The sequence below is a fragment of the Gymnoscopelus braueri genome (assembly GCF_963280865.1).
Source record: "Gymnoscopelus braueri genome assembly, chromosome: 2".
Taxonomy (NCBI): domain Eukaryota; kingdom Metazoa; phylum Chordata; class Actinopteri; order Myctophiformes; family Myctophidae; genus Gymnoscopelus; species Gymnoscopelus braueri.
This window is the reverse complement of record NC_137604.1, coordinates 49,634,213-49,652,614: the sequence shown is the minus strand read 5'-3', so window position 1 is coordinate 49,652,614 and position 18,402 is coordinate 49,634,213. Positions and strand designations below refer to the sequence as shown.

General features: G+C 42.9%; 1 pseudogene across 1 annotated transcript in view; it reads right to left on the bottom strand.

Annotated features, from left to right (window-relative positions):
* LOC308073822 (alpha-1,6-mannosylglycoprotein 6-beta-N-acetylglucosaminyltransferase B-like) overlaps positions 1 to 18,402 on the bottom strand; it is a 173,459-nt pseudogene that overhangs the window by 43,801 nt on the left and 111,256 nt on the right. Inside the window, exon 8 of the transcript XR_013935059.1 lies at positions 17,027 to 17,196. The product of XR_013935059.1 is annotated as an alpha-1,6-mannosylglycoprotein 6-beta-N-acetylglucosaminyltransferase B-like (transcript). The remainder of the gene's footprint in view (positions 1 to 17,026; positions 17,197 to 18,402) is intronic.

Here is an 18,402-nt window from a genome sequence, read left to right as displayed (position 1 = left end):
TTTTGTCAGCAGCGTGCCTCATTCTGATCTCATTTCAACATATTTATTATCTTTTCTATCTCTCTATCACTCTTTAACTTTGTCTCCCTTTTGTCTGTTTCTCTCTATACTCTCTATACAACCCTTTCCCCTCAGTCTTTCCTTGACATTAAAGTGTAACCGTGCAGTGGAAACAGTAACCTCAGCTCACCTCTCACGATCCTATAGACTCGCTATCAATAGATGGATTATACAGAACTCACAAAAGGAGCACACACATTACACGCACGTCCACACACACGCGCGCAGAAACCGCTCATTAATGACTTCCCATCCATGAACCAGGCTAAGTGCTGTGAGATATTACACATACACACACAAAAAAATATTGAAGCACCGCTTGGGAATCTGCAGTTTGCTTTCCTTGTCTTTAGTCATAGCAATTAAGCTGTCCCCCTGCTGTTTTCTTTGACCTACAGCACTTTCTTCAGGTTCTATTTGTGATTGTTTGTAGAAATGCATGAAACAAACTTATAGATTTGTTCCCTTAGCTAACTGTAAGGATAATTATTTACTTGCCTGGCTGTGGCAGTAACAAGTATAGGTATGGAAATTTGTAAGAAAAGAAAATAAACAATGTAACCTCTCACATTGGCCGTCAACGCCACCACGCAGCTGTAAGTGAAACAGTCAGCAGTCACATTAATCACGAACGAATACAACATACTCAGCAACATGCTCAGTGTATAGGCCTAAGTCTGAGACTCTAAGAATGGACCCGTAATGGACCCATAAGGGTCCAACAATGAGGATTTTACTGTGTAGAGCATGTGTGTGTGCGTGTGTGCCAGCTTGTCTCTTTGTTAAAGACAGCCGCGTACAAATGAGTGTTACTGCACACCGTGACTGCATAGCACTGTCTGCTTAAAATGTCTGCGTTAGCAGAAACAAGCCACTAGGAAGAGTTTCTTCCTCTCCTCTCCTCTCCTCTCCTCTCCTCTCCTCCTGCAGTTAGTTTCCAACTCTAAGCACAAATCAATGTGCTTGTTAACAACTCCGCAGATTTTCACTACATTTCATCAGGTCACCACCTCATAACATAACAAACTCTGTACACGCACATGTACACGTACACGCACGCACGCACGCACGCACGCAGGCACGCACGCACACGCACACGCACACCGCGGGAAATGAGTCTTATTTTTACTTGCATCTCTGCATGACATTTGGTCTAATTGGACTGAGCTGCACAAACGGTGCTCCCAGATACCAGAGCCACGGACTGTTGTCTGTCCTTGTTGGGTTCATCTGGGGCCATCGTACATGTATTTTTGTGTGTGATTGAAAGGATGAGTGTAGGGTGACAATGACAGACAGACAGACAGACAGACAGACAGACAGACAGACAGACAGACAGACAGACAGACAGACAGACAGACAGACAGACAGACAGACAGACAGACAGACAGAGAGGGGAATAGAGAGGAGAGAGACAGATGGAGTGCTACTGTTGAAGTGCAGTTGCCATCACAGGTTTTATGGTGGTTCAGTTGGTTGGCTGAAGAAAGACTGAAGGGTTTGCAGCTTTCCATTGGCTCCAGGGCTGAAGCAGGTGCCAGAGAAAATGAGAGAACATCCATGGAGAATGGGAGCAGGCAGGGAGAGAGCTGCACAGTAAAAATCCTCAGTGCTAATTTAACTCTGAGAGTGTTTTTTTTTTTAATACTAGAAATTAGTAGGAAATGAACACTGAGGGTTTTTACTTTGTAGTAAAGGATTTAATGGCACTGGTGAACAGCTTCCAAAAACCTGAGGACTTGTTGAAAAACCAATAGGCTGCAGCCATTATAACCCCCCTCCTGGCTGCACTCAGGTTTTTATTTATACACTGAATATACTGTAGATAGACAGAGCAGGGGCCTGAGGGACAGATAAATGAGATAGACAGATTAGCACAAAGAGAAATGAGATTAGGTGGAGGTGGAGAAAGGTAAAATGGGACACTGAGGGATTACCCTCGGTGTTCCTTTTGGATGTTTCATGAGACTTATAAAGAATTGACTGATTGATCAGTCAAGACCCTCAGGGATGTGTACTGAGCCCTCTCCTCTACTGCCTGTAGATGCACGACATGGTCACGCACAGCTCCAATGTCATCATCAAGTATGCTGACAACATGACAGCGATGACGTGCCGGGCTGTCAACAACAACACTCTGGTGTCAGGAAAGCAACCTCGCTATCAACGTCAACCAGTCCAAGGAGCTGATCATGGACAACAGGAGCAGAGGAGAGAGCACGCCCATATCGTCATCGACGGCCTTGCAATGGAAAGGGTCACTCAGTTCAAGTTCCTCAGCATACACATCAAATGTATGCCACCCCAGCCATACGCCTGTTCACGTCGCTACTACGACCACGGCCAAGCAAGCTCTACCGCTTTATAAAGAGCCAAACCACCAGATTTCGGAACCGTTGAACAAGCCCTCTCTCTCTCTCTCTCTCTCTCTCTCTCTCGCTCTCTCTCTATATATACAGTATATATATATATCTCTGGGTTTATTGCCCACCAAATGGGGGCTGTTTCTCACTTTAGATGCGTGAGCTTTGTGTGTCCTGGGTAAAAGGGGAAGGGGAGGGGATGAACATCATCTTAAAGGGATACTTCACTCTCGGGCCGGGGACACATTTAAAAAAAATATTAAAAATAAATGAAAAAAGTTATGGAAAATTCATGGCCCCCTCACGACACGCAGTGTCCTACTAATGTGTGAGGGGGCCATGAATTTTCCATAACTTTTTTCATTTATTTTTAATATTTTTTTTAAATGTGTCCCCGGCCCGAGAGTGAAGTATCCCTTTAATTATTTTTTTGTGTGGGGGTGCATGACGGCTTCAACTGATACATTTGCATGAAGCACCTGCTGTGCTGTGGAAAGTATAGCTAAGCATCAATTTGGATGCTGGAAAACGGAGCTTTAAAATTGTCAGTAAGTCAGCATTTTTTATCAGATTGCTGACAAAGGATGGAGTGCTCGTACCCATCAATGCCATGGATATGGTCGAGCTGGGCTCTTAGCATAGCACCACATTTACTGCCCTGTGTGTCCATTAAATGTGATGTTAACTACCTACATGTTTGGCCATCTCAACCCTTCTCTTTGATCAGCATTTACTGAGGCAGCATTTTGCTTTGTTCTGCTGGGTTGTATCTGAAATGGAGCCAGTTAGTCTTGCGATTAAAAACATACCTCACATTGTTGCCCTGCCAACCACAAGTAAAGCTTAAATTGTGAATCACAGTGATTAGATTTTGAGAGGAGTAGCAACAAAATTGATTTCTTTTTAGGATGTACTAATTTCTTACACAGTGTCTACAGTTGACACCCGATGTCTAATGTTAACAGGTCAGACAGAGTATAAATGCATATCAGGTTACCTTTGTTCTGTTCAATTCCACCTGAAACAAACATTCTAATGACATTTCCCTTACATCAAAAGCATCACCACTGTCACCATTTCAATTAATTTTATTTTATTTGGAAGATGATTACGCAACACACTCTCACTCCCCAAACGGCCTATAGTGACTTCATGGGACAAATGTGACCACACGTCAAATGTTTGACAGGACCCTTCCAGTCATCTGGCGCGTCCCAGGCACTTCCGCACTCCAGGAATGCAGAGGTGTCGCTCTCAAACCCAAGGGTCTGCTAAAAAACTGTTAAAACAACGGAGGCGCGCCGGCACAAGCGGACTTGTGCCACGGGAGGCACCGCTGAGCGAGCCATTAGGCGAGTGAGTCGCTGTGCCGAGTGTTGCGAAGTCCGCATCAGCCGACTCAGCACCATGAATCCATGAATTCATACATTCATGCACAGAACTGTACTTGGTCCTAGTATACATGACCACAGGATCTACATTTCTTAATATAAGAGCCGGTATACCAACCACAACCACTGCAGTTGTGTTAGTTATATTGTACCAACATACCGATTTGTCAAAATAACATTGTATTCATTAAAAGTTACGGATTGCAGCTTTAAAATGTTATGAGGGAGAGTGTTTTGTCTTTTGTTTCAGTCCCTATTAACACAAAGTTTTTAGGAGACGAGGACTCACGGCCAACCTGGGAAGACAGACTGTTCACAAACTTCATCGTTGAATGAGCACAATTTGACAATATCTGTAGCTGACCATGCTGGACAATTATTTTTAAAGACATTTCCCTAATAGCCAATCTGCCAAGCAATATACAGTAGCTGTGCCAGAACCAAAACCACAGCCATTGTAAGAACAATTGCCTTGCACAATAAACACAGCATAAGTGGTCTTATAAGCCATTCCACATTACAGTAGCTCAACTGATGGTAGCACAGACATGGGTGATGTCAAGGTTTATCCTGCGGTTGCCCATGTGTGTGATCCCAGTGTTAGCATTGTCAAAATACTGTAGTAGTGCTGCATTCATACAGGCAGAGAATCCCCATATCTACTTAGTCATTAGAGCATGCCAACTCATGCTCATAGCTGCCGAAAAGGCATCAAGACAGCCACGAGTTGGCATAGAGGAAGAGCTGATCACAATATACTTCTGCCTCAACAATAGCATCAAGAGGAAAACTTTGCTGTGTGACATCCAAATTCTATGCAATGCTGATTTCCACCAATGCACCAAGCAGTGCATAGCCAAGGCTAAGTGGATCATCAAAGACACTTACCAGCCACAATCTGTTCACGCTGCAATCAGCAGGCAGGCAATACCACAGCATTAAATGCTGAATGAACAGACTAAGGGGCAGTTTCTACAGCAAGGCTATCAGGCTGCTGAACAGGCACTGAGCCCTAGACCGACTACCTCCATAACTAATCTTGGGTGCCGCCTTACCCCTTATCCCTAAACGTATTAGCCATTATTTACTATTTTTAAAAACATTTTAAAACAATTGAACTAGCCGATCTACATCGACACGTTGTAAGCTTGTAGATTATGAATACACTCCATTCCCCCACACCACGCGCGCACGTCAAGGCAAGTTTATGAGCTGAGAAAGCTGGATTGTTCATGATGTACTGTAGCGCACAATCAGAAATGTGGAAGGAGAGAGCATAAGATTAAAAAAGAAAAGACGAGAGTCAGCATATATTATATAACACACACACATGCACGCATGCATGTACGGACGATACAACAGGTCTGGAAAGAGCCTAACTGGAATTATGACATTCATTAGAAGACGGTGGAAAAACTGATCACGATTAATTAAGTGATGCTCATTTAACCCTGGAGTTAAAGAGGACTGCCAAGTGATGCAAGCATGTGTGATTCAACCTACGAGTCTGCACTACAGTGATACACTATACTCATTAATCTTTAACATTTTGTACACATTTTCTGTGTATGTTTATTGTTTATTTATGTATTGTTTAATATGTAGGGAAGCATATGTTTGCATGTTCACGTGTGTGCAAGTGAAATAGAACATAGAGAGAGCCATTCATAAATGCTGTATGTACATACAGATAGTGGCAAGCAACATAGAGAGACAGAGATAAAGAACAATACTTTGTACATTCTTCCCATTTTCTAACTCTGTGTGGGGGCTTGTGTGTGTATCAGAGAGAGAGAGAGAGAGAGAGAGAGAGAGAGAGAGAGAGAGAGAGAGAGAGAGACACAGAGAGAGGGCAAGCCATGCACTTGAGACAGGGATTAGACAATAATGACTTGGCAGGCCAGGACACAGTAAATTATATGGAGCATGCACGTGACCTAGAAAAACTGAAAAATAAGACAGAGAGAGAGAGAGAGAGAGAGAGAGAGAAAGAGAGCAAACGAGATGAACATACACGCGTGTTGTATGCATATGCATATGCGTGCGTGTGTGCGTGCGTGCGTGCGTGCGTGCGTGCGTGCGTGCGTAACAGTCTGTGCGTGTGTGAATGGCTTATAAAGGGTCTAATTCTTTGTTGCCCCTTTGTATGAGAAAGAGAGAGATTAATGAGTTGAGGGAGCTTCAGGATGCACGTGGGACGCTGGGCCGTGAAAGACAACAGGCTAAATGGATTACAACAAGATGGTCAGGGAGGGAGGAGTGCAAAGGAGGAGGAGAGAGAGAGAGAGAGAGAGAGAGAGAGAGAGAGAGAGAGAGAGAGAGAGAGAGAGAGATGAAGTTGAGGGAAATGGGATCAGAAGTGAGTGTTAGTGACCACTGACCACACACACATATCAGCAGATATCATCTTAGCAGCCGGAGGAAATTGGCACATTGTAGCAAAAAGCATATTGGGTCGTTCAGTGTGAGAGGTCAAGGAGGATAGCCAAGGACGGCATTGTAGGCTCTAACAAACCTCTGTCTGTGTCTGACATTTTGGGTCATGTTTGTGCAGGGTGTCTGGTACGACAATAGTCAATGCTACACTGTTATACCAAATAACAGGTACTGTAACAACATTAAATACTAGAAAAAGTGCTCCTCGGAGCACAGGTCTCCGCCAGGTCAGGTAAGTTATTGTGGCCTCCTGGTGGCGCTATAATAGGCCAATGTGAAAAGGGTGGTATTTCTTCCTCGGCCTAGTGGGAATGTGCGTGCAAATTTTCACGGAAATCGCACGCCATGTTCATGATTTCAGACATTTTGTTCAAAACGGACCAATCCTGCAAACTTTGGAAGTCAACCTTAGCCAATCAGGATGGAATATGAAATATCGGACAGATGCGTCTTGATCACATGACTATAGAGATACTGTGTACCGATGTGCGTGATGTTTGGATAAAATCTGAAGGATTAATATCCAAAAATGTATTTGACATAAGTCGGCCTCCTGGTGGCGCTGTAAAAAGCACATGCAGTGCAGATGTTTTTCCTTGGCCTCTAGGGAGTAGGCGTGCAAAGTTTCACGCAGATCGGTGCAGTTATAGTTAAAAATGCAAATCGGCCTGTTATAGCGCCACCATGAGGCTGATGTGAAAAGTTTTAAGTGCCATTTCTTCCTCGGGGAATGTGCGTGTGCAATTTTATGGAAATGGCAAGCTGCGTTCATGATTTCAGGCAGTTTGTTCAAAACGGACCAATCCTGCAAACTTTGGATGGTAACCTTAGCCAATGAGGATGGAATATGGGAAATGGGACAGATCAGGGTTGATCACATGACTATAGAGATACTGTGTACCGATTTGCATGAGGTTTGGTTAAAAACTGTAGGAGTAATGGGGAAAAATGGGTTTTGAACAAATTGGCCTCCTGGTGGCGCTATGACAGGCCTATGTGAAAGATTTGAGGCAGAGGTTCTGAATTGGCATCCAGGGAGTGTGTGTGCACAGTTTCGCAGCGACCGGGCCAACGGTGCCTGAGATTTGGTGCTAACACACAGACAGGACACACGGACGGACGGACGGACGGACGGACGGACGGACGGACAGGGGCGAAAACATACTCTCTCGCCATGCCTTTCGGCCTGGCGGAGACAACAAGCACACCATGCTTAAGCATGCTTGAAGTTGGTGTATAATGGGGTTGACGGCACACATACTGAATGCAATGTGAGCTTGAGGGAGTCAGCCCTATATGAGTTGTTTTTCTCACTCTTTTCAAGATTGCAAACACACCTTACAGACACAACCACACACATCTTCACCATAGCAAAAGTATTTAAGACTTTCTCCAGGCTCCACGTGCACATCAACTCTCACAGACTGAGTATCAATTTATTGATCTAATGTTTGACCTAATGTCTCTTGCTGCATAAATATTTTCCTAATACAAAGCCATCCATATGTCTTAAGAAAAGAACACAGGTCTCCGCCAGGTCAGGTAAGTTATTGTGGCCTCCTGGTGGCGCTATAATAGGCCAATGTGAAAAGGGTGGCATGTCTTCCTCTGCCTAGTGGGAATATGCGTGCAAATTTTCACGGAAATCGCACACCGCGTTCATGATTTCAGACATTTTGTTCAAAACGGACCAATCCTGCAAACTTTGGAAGTCAAACTTAGTCAATCAGGATGGAATATGAAATATCGGACAGATGCGTCTTGATCACATGACTATAGAGATACTGTGTACCGATTTGCGTGATGTTTGGATAAAATCTGAAGGATTAATATCCAAAAATGGATTTGACATAAGTCGGCCTCCTGGTGGCGCTGTAAAAAGCAGATGTGAAAAATGCAGTGCAGATGTTTTTCCTTGGCCTCTAGGGAGTAGGTGTGCAAAGTTTCACGCAGATCGGTGCAGTTATAGTAAAAAATGCAAATCGGTCTGTTATAGCGCCACCATGAGGCTGATGTGAAAAGTTTTAAGTGCCATTTCTTCCTCGGCATAGTGGGAATGTGCGTGTGCAATTTTATGGAAATGGCAAGCTGCGTTCATGATTTGAGGCAGTTTGTTCAAAACCGACCAATCCTGCAAACTTTGGATGGTAACCTTAGCCAATGAGGATGGAATATGGGAAATCGGACAGATCAGGGTTGATCACATGACTATAGAGATACTGTGTACCGATTTGCATGAGGTTTGGTTAAAAACTGTAGGAGTAATGGGAAAAAATGGGTGTTGCACAAATCGGCCTCCTGGTGGCGCTATAACAGGCCCATGTGAAAAATTTGTTCTGGTTCTGAATTGGCATCCAGGGAGTGTGTGTGCACAGTTTCGCAGCGACCGGGCCAACGGTGCCGGAGATTTGGTGCTAACACACAGACAGGACACACGGACACACGGACGGACACACGGACGGACGGACGGACAGGGGCGAAAACATACTCTCTCGCCATGCCTTTCGGCCTGGCGGAGACAATAAATGGAGGGTCATTGTTTGTGTTAACAGAAAGTGCTAAATTTACCAGAAAGATTACTGTGGCAGTTTTGTATTTTTTGTGAGATAAAGAACAGGGAATCAATTGCTATGCTAATCTATGTGTAATCTATGTGTAATCTATGTGTAGACTGTTCTAATCTATGTGTAAAAATAATCTAGCCATTTAATGGCTAGAGATATTACTGGCTCCCTTTGGAGAATTCGCAAAGATCTTACATTTGTTAGTGTTAAACTATTGCCCTACGACGTAGATCGTTGTTTTATCGTACAATATGTGTGACAGGTACTGTAGATTCAATCAAACTCACATGTTGGTTTGACATGGTGGGTAATCACAATTTAACCTTTTTTTCATGGCAGTGTAAAATATAATAAAGTCCAGGGTAAACTGTTGTGCCTTTCTTTGTCCTTAGTTCAAGGTTGATTGCAGGTACGGGAGTCTTAAAAACATAGAGGAACTAGAAAAAGTGCCGAGGAGCACAGGTCTCCGCCAGGTCAGGTAAGTTATTGTGGGCCAACAATGTTAATGGAATATGAAAAATTGGACATGATCACATGACTAATAGAGATAATGTGTACCGATTTGCGTGATGTTTGGACAAAATCTGTAGGAGTAAAAGATTTAGTTTAGCAAAAATCGGCCTGCTGGTGCCGCTATAATAGGACAATGTGAAAAGGGTGGCATTTCTGTGGGAATGCGTGTGAAAAGTTTACATCCAGTGAGTTTGTGTGCACATCGATTTAATTTTGTTTATCTAGAATGGCGAACTGGGCGATCAGTAGTGTATGATCACAAAAAGGGAATCTATTGTTTTAAGGAAAGCGAACATATTGAATTTGTCATTTTTGGTGTTTTGTTTAAAGTTATGTTTCTATGTTATGTATAAGGAAGATTAGCTGATGTTATGTATCAGCAAATGGGGATCCTAATAAACAGAAAAGAAAACAGACACAAGATAAGTGAACCGATTTATACAAAAACCTGAGAGTCGATGTACATTCGGTATCGCAATACCTGATGCAAGCTGTGTCCTGCCAGAGCAAATCTTCCTCGTCTCTATATTTGAAATGATGTAGTCTGATGTGTGTACTGTATATACTGTACTATTATGTATATTTACTCAAAGACCTTTCCTCACTGATGATGTGGCTAAACATTGCTCACCAGTGTTCCACTAAGCCTAATAAGTCTATTCAGCATCTAACAGACTGTGTAACATCTGTTTGTCTGATCAGACTTTTGTTCACAGCACAGGCATCAATGTGGACTAAACAGAACATGTTCATTGTTCCTGTCTCTCGATGTTGTTGAATTGTCAGCTGGACTGTACAAAACATGTCAAAAAGTACTTTTGATATTGGGAGATGGCTTTTTACAAAATAGGAACACTTTAAATCCTCACTCCGTGTGGCATATCGTCCTTGGATTTTCTCTTACTTTTCTTCTGATGCAATACATACACAATAACAGCGTGTGACCCCATTATCTCTACTCTGGCAGTACCACGGCTGCAAGCTTTGGAGCTTTATAATGGTAGTGGATAGGAGATGCTGAAGAAGAGGTCTAAAACTAAAATCTCTCTCCATTCCACTCTCCACCCTTATTTCTTTGTTCCTTTGTTTATTTCCCTGCCTCGATTCCTTTCAATATTTTAGTCCTCCTGAAATTAACATTGTATAACATGAAAAATACAGTACAATGCTGATGTGAGCCTCTACACAATACACACTATGGGGCCTCTAGTGCATGGAGGGCACCGTGCTTTCTATACGAAGCAGCAATATATCTGAGGTATATAATTGGCATCAAATTCAGCCTCATTTCCATCAAGCTATACTGATACAGCCCCCACGGACAGGAGTGCATACTCAGCAAAGCACAGGGTATGCAAAGGGGTGTATTGGATTTATCCTGTCGGGATTGCTATGTGTGTATGTGTGTGTGTGTGTGTGTGTGTGTGTGTGTGTGTGTGTGTGTGTGTGTGTGTGTGTGTGTGTGTGTGTGTGTGTGTGTGTGTGTGTGTGTGTGTGTGCATGTGCATGTGCGTGTGTGTGTGTGTGCGCACAATACACAATAAAAGATCCATAAACAAAAGAGGTCTCGTTCATCAATGAGCCTTCAAATAAATCCAATGCAAAAATAAACACCTCTATATCTACATATCTATGGATTCCCCATGACACACACGCACACACACACACACACACACACACACACACACACACACACACACACACACACACACACACACACACACACACACACACACACACACACACACACACACACACACACACACACACACACACACACGCTGACTCAGCACATTAAACCTCCTCCTCCCTCTCCTCTCTTCCCGTCAGCCTCCTTCTATCGTTCATCAATCTATCCATCCTTCTTCTCCACGTGCACTCGTTCGTTCATCAATCCATCCATCTGCTCAGTGACAGTTCGGGGACTGAGGTGAGTTTCTGCCCCATCACAGGAGAGGCAGAATACAACACATCTATGCATCACTATGACCTGCCCACTGTGGGACTATATCACTATCACGTCAGCCTAGAGCTGATGAATGTGCATTCAGAGTTGACTCCGAGGAACACCACAGAAATGTCTGCAGATATCTCACCTGTTTATGGCCCATGAAGTGTTCAGTTCAGCATGTGACAGCACTATGTGGCTAATCTCACTTGAGCTGAATATTGCGGAGAGTGTGTGTGTGTGTGTGTGTGTGTGTGTGTGTGTGTGTGTGTGTGTGTGTGTGTGTGTGCGTGCGTGCGTGCGTGCGTGCGTGCGTGCGTGCGTGCGTGCGTGCGTGCGTGCGTGCGTGCTGTTGTGTTGTGTTGTGTTGTGTTGTGCGTACAACATGGTTTATCCATACCACAAATATGGCAGTAATTGAAGTCAAGATCTAATTTCCATTAAGTTTGAAATGTCATCGATGTGGATTCAAGCTTCCAGTATGAATAATAACACTGTTAACATTATTTGGTTCATGTTTGCCATAAATCACGGCAATAACATTTTTACCTAAAATATTGATGTAGAATTACCATGGCTTATGTATATGAAAATGTGTGCAGCATCCACACTTAGATGTATGAAAAACTTGTACACCTGTTTTGCCATTATAAATCACAGTGTGGCAGAAGAATCTTTAGCCCTAAACTCCCAGAATTGGCCCGTTAACACCCTATACTATACTATACATTTTCAAGTCAAGTTCACCATTAATGTAGGTAAAATGTCGGAGACAAATTGTGAAATCTGCAGCAAATGAGAAACAATATTATTTGGCGGCCTAGCAGTGGCATATCAAACTATAACACAATTATTGGTTTGTGTGGTACTGTAAATATATTCATGCACTGGTTCTGAGCAATGAATTATGGAAGAAATAAAAAGTGGTGGGACTTCAAAGGGAGGCCAAAAACTGGATAAGTGCCCACAAGGCAAGTGTCACAGACACTGGAGCAGGAGAGGGGACTGCAGTGCTCTCTCCACTGAACCAGCACAGGCTGGTGTCCTGAAAACAGCTGTCAGTTCATCTTCACCAACGTCCACGTAGACAGCGATGTCTGGATGTTTTACTGACAAATGTACTGGCATTTGGCACATTCATTTATAAATATTTGCACCACTAGGGAAAAGTCCATTTCATGTAGATATATAATGGACAATAAAGTAGCATTTCTTATCTGATCTTTTTGTTTACAATTTAGGCATTTAGCAGACGCTCTTAATCCAAAGCGATTTACGTAAGTAAGCAAGGAAAACACAAGGTAATACATCAGATGCATAGAAATAAACCAAGTAAACCAAGAACCTATCATCAGTCTAAGCAGTATACTATCAAATAATCTAATACACCAATGCTTTCAGAGCAACATTAATGTTGCTCTGAAATCTTACTCAGAACACAGACTATTACACTGAGAACAGCATGCAACGCTACATTTATAAGTGTTGCTGTATAATCTCTATACTCTCAACTTTTTATCACAAGACTTATATCCAACCTGAAAATCCGTAAATACGCCACCTGCAGCGTAACGTGGAGAGGTACCCACCTTCTCATGTCAAGTTAACTTTTTTTTTATACATTATGGATCTCTGCATAGATATTTAATCAGCATCATTTTTATGTGTACGCACCCTTCATACATAATGGCCTCAGGGTGGTGTGAGGTGGTATGTGTCCATCTGGGTACGTTGCGACTGATGTCCTCCAGTGACCGATGTCTGCCCACATGTCTGCACCATAGACTTGAACAGAAGACCAGGATGACCCATTATACAATGGAACACTGGCCCTAATCAGCCCCTCAGTGACCAATTACAGGTCCTCACCATTGCTTCCTCAGCCAACCACACTCCTTCTCCTGTGGCCATGAGAACAATGCACTCCAGAACTTGCACTGATACTAGCACAGGCTGTAGTGTTTATTACCGTACAGTTCTGTACAGTAATATACTCATACTTTGCACATCTTTCTTTCTCTCTCCGTGTGTGTGTGTGTGTGTGTGTGTGTGTGTGTGTGTGTGTGTGTGTGTGTGTGTGTGTGTGTGTGTGTGTGTGTGTGTGTGTGTGTGTGTGTGTGTCTCGTCCCCACACACACCTGCCGCATACAATAAATAAACACAATAATCTTCAGCTGTGGAAGTGGATGGAATTGGGACCTAAACACTGCTATATGTTGAGTTTATGTAATAACACTGTGTAATGTCCTGCTGGGAAAGAAAATCTGTTGACAAATCTGTGGTTGTAGCGTACACACTGCACACTAAATAGTCTCTGTGGAGATATTGTTTGCTTGTCTGCTTTCTGTGTTTCTGTCAGTCTGCCTATCCAACAGTTTTATCAGTTTTTACAGTACACTGCCGTTCTTTTCTGTTTCCTAATAGTTATAGCCTACATCGTCTTACTCTGTGTGTCAGCCGTGTTTGTCTGTCTGCCAGAAGAAATGGTCCCTTCATCAGATGTCATTAAACTGTAGATGCTTTTTGTGGGTTTTGGGAACTGATGCATTTTACGATACAATTGTGAGGAGACCACAACATCAAGAGAGTGGGAAATGACTCCTGAAAAAATATGACTCTTGCAGAATGGACAAAACAACACAATGTGAAGAATAATGGCGACGACAATCAAACCCACCTCAATTATGCCTGCTTGTTGTAGGACTTTATACACTGAACCATCACACATCCACCATGTTGTAAGCAAACAATGCTTTTGCTTGGTCCCACAAAGAAACGACATTATAGCAACAATGGGGACATCAGCACAACACAAGGCACTAGATGTGCGCAGAATACTGCATGGCAAATACATCTGCAAATGTGTACTTTAGATTTAGATCTAAAGGGCTTTTGGTGTAGTTCCGTTGATTGTAGACTATTCAGTGGGTTATATACACTGCATGGGAGATTGCTAATTAGCATGAAAATACTAATCTTCACCATTCTTGGTTCATTACTGACAAAAGCAGCTGATTGCATTTGCAGTTTCAACGCCTTGGAAAAGGCAATGTGTGCAAAGCAAGTGCCTCAGTACATAACAAAATCCTCCATGTTAATTTAATTCTCAGAGTGTACAAATGGACCCATAAGGGTGCGGTCACACCGAAGTTTTAATTGTACCTACGAGGGCGGATTCTGCCAATGCTTTTCAAAGGGAACAGAGCGTGTTTTTTTTTGCAGAAATCCGCAAATGGCAACAAACTATCCATCTATTGTTGGATTCAAAAGAAAATGTATGTTTGTTAAGTAAATCACTCTGGTTTGTTCACGCCTCTACAAAGAAACATGTTTTCACCTTTGATTATATTACGCATGGCTGCAACAGAGAAAATCAATACTGTTGCTTTTCCAAATGGCAAATCCATTACATGAAAAGTCTCTCAGCTGGTCTAAATCTGTCCCTTGTTATCAGGTAAGAAGCATGGTTGAGACACTTGCCATGCCATGCCATGCCATGCCATGCCATGCCATCATATCTGAAATAAAGCGCAATAAATGCCATAAAGAAGAAAAGGCAAGACAACAGATCATTGGGGCCTCACCCTTAAAGTCTATAATAAGAAAAAGCCATAATTAGACGTAATAAATTGCCTGCAACATTAGGCCAAAGGTACAGTGTGAACAACCTGCACACACAGCGATGGGGGTACATTCTTTCATTCTTTACATTCTTTCACCTTCATTCTTAAGGAATGAAGGTGATAGAGCTTTGTTCGATAAAGACTTGAAGGGACCGATAAAAGGAAAAAGATAGCATCTTCCCAGTATGACAGCGTGGCAGCAAGATTGCTTGAACATCACATCCGCTGAATATCACAAGATTTTCCAAGGCCAAGGGAAATGTAAAGGGAAAAATACAAAAATGAAAACTCAACAGAACCACAAATGAGGCCGGAAACACAATAAAGTGTATCTGTTTTAAACCTGTCGCAAACCATGCAGAATGATGGACAACAGGAAAGCAGTTCAACCATTGTTCAACATGGTTAGTACCCAAAAGAACTTGAACATGTATGAATTACACTGTTTGAATGCAGTCAATACAAATGATTCCACTACCACGCAAGGTTATACCTGAACCCATACATAGTCTGTTTTAAACTCACACAAAAAAATATCCATTTGCTCAGAATTTGCTGTGTCAATTTAACTCTGAAAGATGGACCCGTAAGCGCACTTTCTATATGATCAGTGAGCTTTGTTAAAGGCCGTGTGGAACGAATAACTTGCCTTGCAGCTAAAACTGAGTGTGTATCATTATATTGATCTACACACCATACCTGTGTCAACATTATGACCAACCATATGGCAGAAATTGCTGTCTCGTCCAAGGCTAGACTAAAACATAGCCTTCAAAGTCTCTTATGAAGATGCTGAAAAACCCAGAGAAACCCCACTTCATAAACCTTGGACTACTGCACTGTATTTGCAATCCGTCTCCATGAGACTGGTTCGCGACTGGTGGAGGCTGACAATCTGTGTGATATATGCCGTCTCGGCCATGCAGTAGATATCCCATAGACTGGACAGAACGGCCCTGAGGGCTCTTTCGCAATAGGGCAGATTTACATCCATCTGTGTGTGTGTGTGTGTGTGGGTGCGTGTGTGCGTGTGTGCGTGTGTGTGTGTGTGTGCGTGTGTGCATGCACGTACACAGCCGTTTGTTTACGCTCATGTCTATGTCTGTTAGCCCCACAGCTGTATCCGTCAGCAGAAACATATAGTGTGCTGACGCAGGGGAGAAAGACACTCAACAACACTGCCGCATTGACAAGAACCAGGGAGGGCGTCAATACGGGATCAATACAGCAATAAATAACTCAACGGAGCCTTCGGACCCTCCATGCCTGATCTATGGGTTAACTGGGGACGTAGTATAATTAGAGCACAGAGCTTCTTTTCACATTTTAAATGGTACACAAGCACAGTAATACCTAGGTACTGTAAAACGTATTTTTTGTAAGCACTCTTTTGCTTTTACTTGCCACGCTAGCTGCGCCATCAGTTGATATTTTGCAGTGCACATTTTGCATCCTTCTGAGTAAGCCTTAAACTCATTTCAAATAGGGAGGCAAAATGGTGTTTGTCAAAGAAACTCAGTGGAACATGGATAATGAGAGTTACTGTAATTCATAAGGATGATGGAAGGATGACATTGGTGTTAGAGAACAGCTTTTGCAAAGCATATTTAACTTGGGAAAATGTCACTGAATCAGCAAACAAATGTGTACGTACACACGCACACGCACATGCGCACGCCCACACACACACACACACACACACACACACACACACACACACACACACACACACACACACACACACACACACACACACACACACACACACACACACACACACACAGTTCAACATTCTGAAATAATTGCCTGGTTATCCTCATAGATCTTGCAAACGCTAAGATTCATCCACCTACGGTACTGTAATGGATTAGAGCGACCTTCCCTGAGATGCTGTAAACATTAATATTTTATCTCCCCTAAGATCAGCCAATGTGTAATTTTCCACACTGCAGAGGGCAGACAATTTGTGTTAACATAAACTCTAACACAAGGCATAAAATGCACTACCACTGTTTTTATGAAGATCTGACGAGATACAATGCCGTGTTTGTTTGTCCAAACTGACAAAAGAAATCAACCTCGACCAGTGAGCTTTGCAAGTTCGCAACAGTGGTTGAAGTCGACTCACCCCTGGAGATCCTTGAGAGACATGGAGATCTTGAGGTTGTGTCCCAGAACATGAAGGGCAGTGAGGATGTCCGCCCACTGCACCATCTCCCCCAGAGGACCGCCCTTCAGCACCTTGGGACTGAACACATCTCCAGACTCCTCTGTTAGGAAACCCACGTGGACGAGGATCTAAAGGATGACAAGAAGGCATCGTGATATGGACTTTGAGAGACAAAGTCTCGTATTGTGTGAGAGCATTCATCCTTTTTCAGACTGCAGGCAAATCTGATTTGTTTCTTAAATATGATCTTTAAGACCAACTGTCCCACACTGTTATTTATAACTTATAGTAAGTGATCAGATCGCATTTGTCTATTCTTATGTCAAATTCGACTTTATTCTCACATCACATAATTTCAGATGTAGAAGAGTGGGTGAAAAAATATTTTTTGTACAAGCTCCCAACCTTAGTTAGAATAGAGAAAGAAAATAATAGAGAAGAAAAGAAACAAGGACACAGGTCACATTAGTCGACCAATTGGTTGCTGTGCAATGACATTAACCTCACGTTAACCTCATAGAGTAATGCTTAACTTATATACTAGACCGGTGCCCATTGGGTACCGGCCTACTCGGGAACGATGCAAGTTGGGAACGATGCAAATAGGGAATGCATGCACCACCCTGTTATGCAATGCCCTTTATACCCGTTGTCAGTGTACCTGTTGTAACCGTCTGACTGTCTGTGTCCCTTTTGTGCCCATATGGAAAAGTCATTGTGCAGTGGTAAATGTCTGTGGAGAATGTGTGGAGAATGTCTGAAGAGTACAAACTGACTGTGAAAAGTGGACTGACTATCTAATCAAATGGCAGGTGTGGGAAAATTGCCAAGGCTGGGGTTGCCATGGCAATCAATTGGTATCAGTCGGATCACCGGTTCTGGACAACCAGCTATCCGACTGACTCGACGCTGTGCAACTCCCACGGGTCGTCTGCGACGTGTGTGCCGAATTTGAAGTTGGTCAGTTGAACGGTTCTCGAGATACGTGAACTACAGACTTACCCAGGTGCAGAGATTTCGCGCATTTATTGAAAGATAACTATAAATAGCAGATCTACAAGTTCACCACATGTCACAATGAGATCCGCTGTGAGGTTGTAGACTGGCTGTTTTCAGCATACGACACCGGCGCACAACGAAGTATAAATCAGTGTTAACTCTCTCGTTTCTTTTTTTGTCATTGCTGTTCAGACTTTTTAAAACCCATTTGATTCCAATCTGGATGGGCAACAAATTGGTGAAAAAGCTACTGCGTAATCATGTGAAATATGGATTTTACACCGTCAGCTGATTAGATTTAAGTACAGCTGTGAATCTCTCCGAAACCTGATTTG